This window comes from Sapajus apella, unplaced genomic scaffold (genome assembly GCF_009761245.1).
Source record: "Sapajus apella isolate SASKATOON/1434 unplaced genomic scaffold, GSC_monkey_1.0 scaffold42, whole genome shotgun sequence".
NCBI classification, from domain to species: Eukaryota; Metazoa; Chordata; class Mammalia; order Primates; family Cebidae; genus Sapajus; species Sapajus apella.
Genome location: NW_022436982.1, coordinates 15,058,667 through 15,070,801, shown reverse-complemented (window position 1 = coordinate 15,070,801; position 12,135 = coordinate 15,058,667). Strand labels below are relative to the sequence as shown.

Genomic DNA, 12,135 nt, shown 5'->3' with positions numbered 1-12,135 from the left:
TCAGAATAACAGGTTTTCATTAAAGGAACAAAAAGAATAGATATTTTATAAGTGTAAAATTTGGCAAAGTTTAATTTAGCATCATATTACACCAGAAAATTATATATTAAAAATTGGATACAATATAAAAACTGAATAAGGTGTTGAAATTGTGGTTGGATTTCTTTATTTTGGAAATCTTAAGAGTTTGAAGTTTTTTAGCCAAGACAGTTATAACCCATGCAATTTGATTTCATTTTAAAATTATTCTACTTACCCTTTTTTATGCATACCTGTAATAAGAAGACCAGTGTGGAAAGGCATAGTTATCCTAATTCAGAGAGGTCAAGTCAGCCCTAGAGAGACCTTGAAAGTCTTTTACGCATTTCCATGAAAATTTGTACGTGTATTTCTAGGAGAAATTAGAGCTTCAGTTCCCACAACTTTATAAAGCTTTTTTCCACTAAGAAAAAAATCACCAGTTAAAAGATGGCCATGGAAGGGAGTTGTGTGAAGCAAAAGCGTTTTGTTAACAATTTGAAGGAAGTGTTTACAGTTAGAAGACTTTACTCATTCTTTCTGGCCTCTGGCTTTTACCCACTCTTGTCTGTTGGAGAAACATTTTTGGCCTATTTCTTATTACCCCAAGCAAAAGGCCATGCTACAATAAAAGAAGTCTGCCTGTGCAATTTATGCCTTTTCTATGTCCTGTGTTATTTTTAAACATTTAATACAGCACATGAATAAATGTTGGGACAGGTGGCTATTTAAAAAAACACACGAAGAAAGATAAGTGAGAAAAGGAAAAAGAAAAAATAAGAGGCAAATGTCAGGAAGCTGATTTTTTATTGAAGAAGTAATTAGACAAAGCTGATTTTTTTATTGAAGAAGTAATTAGACAAAACTGAGCAGTAGGAAAGGTCTAAGGGCTAGCTGCTTCAGAAAATGTAAGTATGCTACTCTGAGGTTAAGATACTTCAGGAATTACCATGAAATGCACTGAACTCTTTTGCATACCTAAGAGTATGCAAAGCAACTCTTCTGAATTCTAAGAGAAAATGAGGAGTCATCATCTAAGAAAAGTAAATAGAAGAGACTCTGTAAAATAGATCTGCTCTTCCATCAGACATCGTAGAATCAAACTCTCAGGGAGCTGTTCTCTCACCCAGACTTCATGATCTAATGGTAAAATCAAGAGTGAACAGTTGACATTCAACAACACCTTTGCGTCCAAATTTAGAAATTCCCAAAAGGTAAAACCAACATTCTTGGTATAAAGTCACATATTTTTAATTTCAAAAGAGATGTATTATATCTAGCCCCTGAGATATTTATTCAGTTTTCCTGAATCACACTAGGATTTTTACCTATTATAGCATTTACAAGTAAAGTCCCTTGTAAGAAAAGGGAAGGAAAAAAATAAAATATAAAAAGTAAATTTTCTTAAAGCAAAGTCCCAGTTAGATAGCCTACTTTATTCCCTATCAAAGCTTGCAAGTACCATTGACAGCAAACACCACATCAAATAATTAAGTCTATTACCTTATATTTATTAATTCACCCTTCTGGGCTTCTGTTTTCTCACCGAAGAAATCCTGGAAGAAAGGGCCATTTGTTGTTAAATTAGTGGCTTTCAAAATGTGCCCACAGAACCTGTTGTTCCACAGTTGTTTAAATAAACCTGTAACAATTGCATAAGTGTTGTACGACCAAAGTAAATGCTTTTGCCTTCATCATTAAGTTCCTCGGTTATGTCTAGTTGAAAACATAAGTATCCTAAGATTGCAAGGTAAGCCGTAAAAACACTTTTCATTACCAAACACACTCTGTGATAATAAGAGTTTTCTCATTACTACATATCTAATACCAAAACAAAGAAGAAATAAACTAGATACGGCCACCAGTAGCCATAATCCCTGATAACCACTCATTGTGTTTACCAAACTATCTTCCTTATTCTCATTATTTTGCTTTATAATAAGTAAACATACATTTGAACTAATCAACTAGAACCATAAATATCATCAGCATTGGGTCTATATGTTTTGGTCTTTTACACAATGTAAAACCTCCCAATGACCAGGATGTTTCTAAGTCACTGCATGTGATTGTGTCCACGGCCCCTTCCAACTTCAAACTCCATGACTGTAAATATCAGTCATTATTTTAGTTTCGGGAAGTTTACAACAGCTTTTTAAATACATGAACAACTTCTAGGAATTTTTTCAAATCAATACAGGGAGTGGCATGGAGGGGTCTCAAGAATATCTCACTCCACACATCTATTTTTCGGTTCTTATTTTCTTTTCCTTCTGTTCCCACCATCTTCTTTCTTTGCTTTCCCATCTCATTTTTTGTTCTTCTTTCTTATACTCACTGACAACATCCACTGGCTTCCATCGTGGTCGATTAATTCATCTAGTAGTTCTTGAGACTGAAGAGATTGTTGATATCTTGCCTATACTCTTCAAAATAATTTTTATGTTTTCATGGCTTTTTTGCTGATCCTAAATGCTAACTTAGAAATGTTGATAAAAGACTATAATGAAAACAGTGAAATTCACTAATAATCCCCAGTGCCCGCAGATAACCTCTGTTAATGCTTTTGCTGGATTTCTTTCCAGCCTTGTCTATAACTCATAACATAATTGAGATCATACTTTATACAGTAGATACTTGGAATTGAATAATTTGGCATTCTTGGTTTTCATTCTTTTATAAGCAAGCCTGAATATCCATGACACATAGTAATTCGACCATGCACTGAGGCAGGAATTTCAGTCCACTGGACTATAAGACCAACAATTGAGCCTTGCTGGCTGCCCAGCAGTTTCATCCCAAGAGGGCTTTGTTGCTCTTTGCTGGTGTCATTTGCACAGTCATTTTCCTGAAATATTAAAACACTTTGTTTCCTGGCCAAAAGTGGTCTCAAACAGGGAGCCAAAACCTAATCCTTATAAGGGAAGCGAAGAGAAAGTAAAGTATAAAGCTTTAATGACTTTTAGCTAAAATTAATAAGGATTTTCATTAGTGGCTTAGAGCTATGACATCACTAAGCCCATCATATGTTCTGTACACAGTATATTACATGTTCTACTGGTAGTCCCAACGGGCCTTCCCAGAGACCCAGAGATATACTCCTCCTGCATGTCAGGGATCAGCATGTTTGTTTTCTGCTTCGTACATTTAACAGTATGTTCTGTGTGTTCTCCCATGTGACTAAGACATTTAGAATCTAGTCAAATGCAAAATCCTCTCTTACGCCTACCATGCTATAATCATAGCTTCTGTCTTACACCAGGGGAAATTTTTTTGGAATTTATGCAGTGATGTGTGGCATTTTTACCTCTTGGGTGAAAGGTCAGGTCCATCATGTGGCCAGAAAGCCTCAAAGTATAACTCTGTGGTTCAGCAACAACTAAAAAGCCATGGTATGAATTCAGATGATAAACACCTTGATGTTTTCAAAGCAGTTTTAGATGTAAAATGTGCAATATTTATCCTTACATAGCTTAGTCTGTGAGACGGTAAGACAGTTAAGACCGTCTGGAGGAAATTGTGCAGGTTACTCTTTGTGAGACAATCAGAGAACCACCTTTGCAGATTCTTTTTTTTTTTTTTTTTGGCACAGACCTTTAGTTTGCCCTCCAAGGCAGTAATGAAGGGGGCTTAAATTGGCAAGAGGTGGACAAGTGAAAAAAGGTCTCACTCATCACACTGTCATGGCCACAGTCAGCAAACAAATCTGTTTCTAGCTGAAACTGCATCCAGATTCCCCCTTCCCTCAAAGAATTCAGAGCAGCAGTCCTAAGCAAATGCCCAAACTTGTATACCCCAAGCAGCAATTCTTGGCAAGTTCGAGTGGACTTTTTTTTTTTTGTCCATCTCCACTTAGTTTCACAGTAAATTGCATAAATTATCTCTGGCCAGGAATCAAAAAAGTCTCAGAATTAAATTTTAATGCAACTACAAAGAAATACTCTGCATCAGAACAAGTAGTATGTGTGGTAGGCATGTGAAAAACCTGATTGTCACACTAACTTGATGACCAACTAGTCAATGCCAGTATAACCTGATGTTTAGGAGTGGGAGCTTTGGCATGAAACGTCCTGGCTTGAGACCCTGGCTCTGTCGCTTACTAGTTGAGTAGCCTTTGGCAAATTCCTTATTCCCACTAAGCTTCAGATTTTTCATCCTGTGAAGTGAGGATAATAACCATACTTACCTCTTAAAGTTGTCATGAGGAATACATGACATAATACACTTAAAGAGCTTAGCAGAGTGCCTGACTCATGATAAGCACTTAATAAATGTTAGCTGCAGCAGCTGTAATGACTAAGATCATGGTTTTGATGATATTGCTGTTAGCCCAGAGAAACTCCTAAGCTCTCCAGAAGTCGGCTTTCTCACCCATGAAAGGAAAAGAGGGAACTCTAGAATTGTATATGGGTCATAGCGCATGTCTGTAGTCCCAGCTACTCAGGAGGCAGAGGCAGGAGAATTGCTTGAACCAGGGAGGTGGAGGTTGCAGTGAGCCGAGATCGCACCACTGCACTGCAGCCTGGCGCCTGGCGCCTGGCAACAGAGCGAGACTCTGTCTCGAAAAAAGAAAGATAGTTCTCTGTTGTTTTAGCAACAGGAGCTATAAGTCCTAGGAAAATATGATCTGGAGAGTAAATCACATTTATCAGATTTTTAAAATATAATGATCACAAGAAATTAAGATAATTGGCAGCTCCTGAAGTCTCAGTTAACAAGTGTCTGATAACCTCTGCTTTGCCAGCTATAAGACATTGCCATTTAATTTACGTGGGATTTATGCCAGGCATGTCTCCAAAAAAAGCTGAGTGTAAGGATAAGAAAATGGTTAACTTATTTAGCAATCACAGTATAATGAAATGTTTTCTTAATTACGAAGGTCTTTTAGTTTTACTCCAGTAAGTAAATTACTTAGAAAAGTAACTTCTTACCTTTTGATCAACCTCATTTAAGTATACTATTTTGTGCAGCTAATGAGTAAACAATAAGAAAAAAAATACCCGTAAAATCTCATTTCCACATTCATGCATTATTCATAACGAGATAAATGAAGCAAAGTTAGGGTGCTTCTTAGAATGGATGATCATGTCCTTCCCATGCTTATACATACACCGCTCATCAGACAATCACATAATCAACTATAACTCAATTATCTTGGAAATTCAATTTTCTACAAAGCCAGATCATCCCTAATAATAATATCACTTCTTGTAGTACATTTTAAAGTTTTTTAAAGTGTAATTATTTGTGTAATTCTTAAGGCCTGTGAGTTAATAGAGTAGGTATTGTTACCATCCTGATTTTTAACTTCAGTCGGTCAGTTTGTAGCCACAAGACTTTACTAGCTAAGTAACTTCTTATCTAGGCCTGAGTTTTGCCATCTGTAAAATAAATATTCCTGTCAGAGAGTAACTGTGAGAAATCATGAGATAACATATGTAAAGCCCTTAGTGAGGTGCCAAGCCCTCACCAAACATCAGCTATCATGATTAAACTGAGACACAGACTGGTAAAACAACTAACCCAATGTCACTTCTGTTTGAAGTTTATAAGGTGCCTTCACATCCATTATCTTATTTAGTTTTACAATCCCTAGGTTAGCAGGCCAGGTGTTGTCACCTATATTTTACAGATGAAAAAAATTGAAGCTCAAAGAGGTTAAGTGTTAGGGCCACTTGGCAAAAGCAAGCTGGGATGTGGATCTAAGTTCTTCCAGTACCACAGCATCTCCTATGCTACGTAAAGGCAGGCAACCTGATCCCTGGTGCAGCCTTCATGCCATCAAATCCCACAGTCATCCTTGTTCTGCACGACGCCTTCACCAACCTATGAGACCTGGTTCCAACCCAACATAGAACAGCAAGCACAGCACAAAACCGCTAACCATACCAGTGCCAAGTCTGGGTGTTTGAATTGACCACATACTCAGGTTAGGCAAGCCTCTTTCCTGTAAGTGTAAATACTGGTGTTTACTCAAATCAACCAATGGCTTAATCAGTCAGTACAGAAAGAAGTAAACAAAGACCAAGGAAATATTACTCTCACTTATTTAAAAGCAGTTTAGAAATTACATACATTAATACCAAGAATGTTTAACCCCAGAAATGTAGATGTGAGGAAGTGTTCAATGATTTGACCCAAAATATTAAAACTCTTTAGTATTTAGTTTATTACAGAAAATGAATTTATGTCCAAAAAAACTGTTTTCAGATTTGTACAAAGCAGACTCCTTTTCATCTGGCTCTAGTGGAAGCCCAGATAAATGAATGTTGCTGCTTAGTTTATGGTTTTTTTTTTAAATGGGACCTAATTACAGAATATTTTCTGATTTGCTGAATCCCAATTTGCCTCTGTAAATGTTAGAGAAATTCTCTGTGTTTTAAGAAATCATGAAGTGTTACAGGAGGAGAAGTTTTGAGAGAATTATCTTAGTTTAGCGGATTTCAAGCTGTGGCCCACTAAGCTCTGAGTTCTGCCCTCAGCGGCCGCTGGGAAGGGGCAGTTAAGATAGAGTCCAGTGGCATGGATTTCCAGGCACCTACTGTTACTTCACCTTCAAACTTCTGATCTCATCCAGGACTAAGATTTTGCAGATGGCCAAACGTTGATGTAAGGTACTCAAAGTTACATAGAAAGAAGATAGCAGAGAGGAGTACTGTCCATCCAACTCCCAGTCTCTCAGGTGATCCTTTTCTTCATTATGGCCAGATCTTCCATGCTTTGCTACTCATGAAAGAACAAAGTGCTTGTATCTCTTCCAGCTTTTATTGCTTCTCTCCTGCCCTCTTCTAAACTGTTGCTTAGAAATAGGCTAGTTTCCATTGCCCTGAGGTTTTCCAGAGAAGATAGACCACCATTTTCTATACCAGAGACCTTTCTACTACACATAATTTCATTCATTTTTTAAAAATCTAGTCACCTATTTTGTAAAAGCTTCTGTGCTTGGTGCCATGGCACAGACAAAAATGAGTCAAGTAGAGTCTGGGCCCCAACACTGTCCAGGGCAGGCTGAGTTGTTCAAAGCAGCATGGTATCTGAAAGACACATGAGAAAAAGAGAAGAGACGATCTTTTTAAAAGCTTTCAGAGTTATTTCTGGGAGATAGCCAATGAAGAGATACAGAGGTAAGCCAAGCAGGATAGAAACACGGTTGTCACTAATCTGTCCTTTCTCTGCTTCCATCAGCCAATCACCCCTGCTTGCCTGGACAACCTTCCTACACTGCCAGGCCAGTCTCTGCATCAGACTGCTCTCTCTCAAAGATGGCAGGGCCAGCAAAAGGCAAGGCATGGGACTGAACATGTGCACAACAGTGGCAGTGTGGGAGTTTTTTCCCTTCTTTCCTATCTAGGTTTTAACCTTGTTTTTGCTTTTATGTTTTAATTTTGGATGGAGTTGCATTCCTTGCCTTTGCATCTGCACACTCATAACATAATTTCACTCAGTGATTATTGACTAATCACCTATGTACAGAGCACTGTCCTAAGAGATGCAATAAAGAACCAATACAGGTTCTGCCTCATGGTGATAAACTAAAGAAAAACTTGTGCAATAGTTAGTACAGTTGGCTTTAGTATCCATGGGGGATTCCAGGACCCACCCCATCCCCACCTCCACATATACCAAAAGCCACAGATGCTCAAGTCCCTTCCTTATATAAAGTGGTATATACACCAAGGGACCTATATACACCCTCGTTGTGCTTTAAATCATCTCTGGATCATGTATACCTTATGAAAGGTTTATGATATGTAAATAATTGTTATACTGCAATGTTTAGGGAATAATTGTGAGGGAAAACGTCTGTACATGTTCAGTACAGATGCAACCATCCATTTTTTTCTTCAAATATTTTCACGCTATGGTTGAATCCACAGATGCAGGACCCATGGATACAGAGCGCCAACAGTATACAGTTAAAAGTACGGAGAGGAGTTAGTATTGGGGGTGTTGAGAAGAAAGAGAGAGAATTTCTGGCTAGATGTTAAGAGAGAAAATAGGCAAGAATTTAGGAGAGGTAGCATTTGACTAATAAATTTCACTAGGCATTATGGAACCACATAAGTCTTCTAAATGGTGAAGTGGAATATCAGGTGCTTTGGCAGCAATGAGTAGGCTGGATTGATCTGTTAGGAAACTGGTGTGAAAACACCCAAACTTGTGTCACGAGGAGATCTACTTGGCAAACACTGCTGGTGTTGAGATGACAACTGGAAGAGCTGAGTGGTGAAGATAGCCCCAATGTACAGTGGGTAGGACAGTGGCTGTGCCTGAATGGTAGTCATGACCACAAGAGAAGAAGCAGGACGGAATAGTGAATTGCCTGGGATGCACTGAGCTTGAAAAGCCTAGAGTACATCCAGTTATCAGGAAATCAGAAATGAAGATTTGCAGTTCCGGAGAAGAGGCAAGAGGTCATGAGAGATTAGCTGAGAGAAACCCTTGAAACCATAAAAGGATCCCTATATAGCCTGTTTTCATTGTAAAAAGAACAGCACCCCAGTAAATTAGGTGTCCGTGGAGTTAACTACTTTAATTTTTCTCGTAGCGAGAGATGTATCACAGTAGTTACCTTCTACGACTGAGCAGTGTGAGCCCAATTTTGGCTTTTCTTCAACACTGGGCACACCGTTCTAAAGTAGCATCTTAGATTACTTCTGCACAGACTCAATGATCTTGAAGTGACACGTGGAATTTGAGATGATGGCCTCATTTTATCCACTTACATTATAGTTCCAAAGTTTCTGTCTTATGCTTTCTTCGATTTGAATTTTGTCATACTTGAATATTCTAATTGCTATGATTGTAAAAGGTAATATATTATAGAAAGCTTAGAAAATAGAAAAACATTTAAAAAGAAAGCAAAAAGTACTCATAATCCAAACAAATAAGTAACTGCTGTGAGTTTTTATATATGTGTATGTACATGTATATACACGTGTACAAATGTGTATATTCTATGTGCCACATAAACATATATTATGAAAATGCATAGATGTATATACCATCTATATATTTTCTTAGTATTATAGATCATATCATACATTCTATTTCATATTCAATTATTAGTTGATATTACATTTGAACATTTTTCCAGGTCATTAAAAATGATTAAAAAGCATTATGTTCCTGTGCCGCATAGTGTTTCATTATATGAACTTGTCATAACACTGAGTCATTCTCGTGAATTGTCATCGGACAATTCAGTAAGGTGTGTATTTTGAGAGGAAGAGGTGGGATGCCTTTTCTTCTTATACCACATTACGCCAGAATGATCACTTTCTCATGCTCACCTTCTCCTGTTACCACCACAACCCCTGATGATGGGGATGTTAGATGGAGTCATGTTACTACCCAATATAAGAGAAACGATGTAAGAAGTGCATGCGTGGTGGTCAGCATAGTGAAGGCAGTGCAGAATGAGTTTTGCTCCCAAGCCAACTGTTTCTTCTATCTTTTCCCTTTGTGGTTGTTTTTTTAAAATCATTTAAGCCTCCTTCACCAGTCCCCACCTATTCAGATGCATGTCTGAATGCATGCATACATGCACACATACCCATATCAAGACCTAAACATGGGGAGAACTTCTTAAAGTCCCTAAATTACAGCCTTTTTCATCATTATTTATGATGCACATTTTGCCTAAGGAAAAAAGTAAGCAATAAGTAAGCAATTGGAAGTTAACTTTAGGCAAGCTTGCTTTCCCCCGTGATGATGTAGTGAAAGGCTCGGGCCATGGCATGAACCCGAGAGTGAGCTGAGCCCATGCACACGAATATGCATTAGCAGGACTGGACAGAGCACCATTGTTTTGATATCTTTCTGTTTTCACAGGTGCTATAGAGTCATTTTATGAGTCTTCACCATGACCCATGTCATAGAAAGACAAATATAGCTATAGTTTTGCTGAATCCAGGTTTCAAGCTCCCTGTTCAAACAAAAACATAATTTCTAAATCGGCCCAAAGCAAAGCTCAACATCTTGAATTCTGTACACTCTCCCTTTTATTCTCCTTCACTTCAGCTTGTCTCCTTCAGTGTTACTGTCTCCATTTTAAATATCATCAGCTGATAAATCAGTTGACACATCTGCAACTGTTTATTCTAATGTTGAAGATGACAAATTACAGCCATAAATTTTTTCAGGAGAGAAAGCAATGGTAGGCATTTCTACATTTAGAAATTGATGTAGCATGAATAAAGATACCAGAGAAGGTAAAATAGAACTTCAAAATCAATTTGATGTATTACTTAATCAACTGCTATTAGATAACAGTGTATGTACAAACTTCCTAGAAGGACTGTGGAAGATGATTGGCATTCTTTAAAACATAGTCCTTCTAGAAAAAAAAAGTCCCTTTGTTACTAGGTGTAAGAATAATTCTTACTAGATGTTAGAATGATTCTAACAAAAGGAAGGATTAAGCTTTCACCTGATTTCTTATCTGTCAGAAGAAAGTAGAAAAGAATAGGACATTTAATTCAAAAAAAAAAAGAAAAGTTTAAGAGCTGTTCATTTCATCCTTGTGTAAAGAACAGTGGGATTGTGAACATTGCCAAAAGGCAGCATCCCATTTCTTTTTCTTTTTTTTTTTGAGACAGAGTCTTGCTTTGTTTCCAGGCTCCAGGCTGGAGTGCAGTGGCACAATCTCAGCTCACTGTAATCTGCCTCCTGGGTTCAAGCAATTCTCCTGCCTCAGCCTCCCAAGTAGCTGGGGACTACAGGCACATGCCACCATGCCCAGCTAATTTTTGTATTTTTTAGTAGAGAAGGGGTTTCACCATGTTGACCAGGATGGTCTTGATCTCTTGACCTCATGATCCCCCGGCCTTGGCCTCCCAAAGTGCTGGGAATACAGGCGTGAGCCATCGCGCCCAGCCCCCATTTCTTATACATTGTTACTGAAGGTTAATACACACACACAAACACACACACATCATGAAAATTTTGTCACACAAATGAGTATAAAGAACTTACACAAATAAATACAGAAAATTTGATCACGTAAACTAAATAAGTTAGTACTCCAGTGACCTTCTCTCCTGGGAATAGATAGCCATCTTAATCGCTTTGTTTCCCATTTTTTAAAAAACAAGATTGGACTTCTCTCATGTATCCCCCTACCTTTCAGTAATTTCTTCAGAAACTATGCAGGCCCCTTTATCCCTCTCCGTCTCCTTCTTACTTTTCATCATCTCCAGCCAGTGCAATTTTAATCTTTGTGATCCACACTCATAGCTCACTCTTTCTACCCAAACACCTGGGTTTGCTAGCCGTATTTTATAAACCTACTATATCATCCTGTATCGGGGGAATGGGTGAAAATGGAAGTCTTCATTTATATTGAATGTAAAGATATTATATAGATGTATAAATATATACACATCCATCTATCCCAGAGGCACAGATAGAATACATGAGTCCCTTCAATACCCCAAAGAGGGCCATTCTGTCATTTATCAGTTGCAGCGTAAGCATCTTCCACTGAGGCGCTCCCATGCTCTGCATCTGTGCATCACCATCTCCCACTCTTGATGAAGGTGCTGTTGCACTAGCGGTCTTATCCAAAACCCATGAATCATTAGTCCTCTGCAAACCAGAAAACTAGGCCTCCGCAGGGACCCACCAGTCTTACCAATTGGAGACTTTAGTTGAAATCAGTGAAGTGGGTTAGAGTAGTTTATTGACATCCTAAAGGCCTCCAAGAACCTCCACACAGCCTGTGATATGTCTTGTGGACCCTGAGCATCCACTCTGTCTCTAAACCTCACAGGTTTCCCAGGGCCCTAGAGGTACTAACAAGCCATGGCAATCACTGCAATAGCAGTTAACACTGTATAATATTTTTTAGGCAAAAAAAAAACAACCACTTTTCATAATATCTCATTTTAACTGCCTACCTTTATTTTGGTAGGAAATTTGCCTTTGCTAGTAGTTGCCTGCTATGTTCAGTATTTTCCCTCCCCTTATAAAATACCCAAGTGGCTATTTTCCAGGTATTAGTGAATTCCCTAGATCTGCCAAGAGAAGAAACCTGTTTGCTAATGCAGTCACATAGTATTGTCAGTTTTGAGGTACATATTCTCCTGCTTGAATAGCTCTCTCTTTCATCAGAAG

At 38.1% G+C, this 12,135-nt stretch overlaps 1 protein-coding gene across 1 annotated transcript in view; it reads left to right on the top strand.

The window, feature by feature from the left end:
- ADAMTSL1 (ADAMTS like 1) overlaps nt 1-12,135 on the top strand; it is a 423,754-nt gene that overhangs the window by 176,912 nt on the left and 234,707 nt on the right.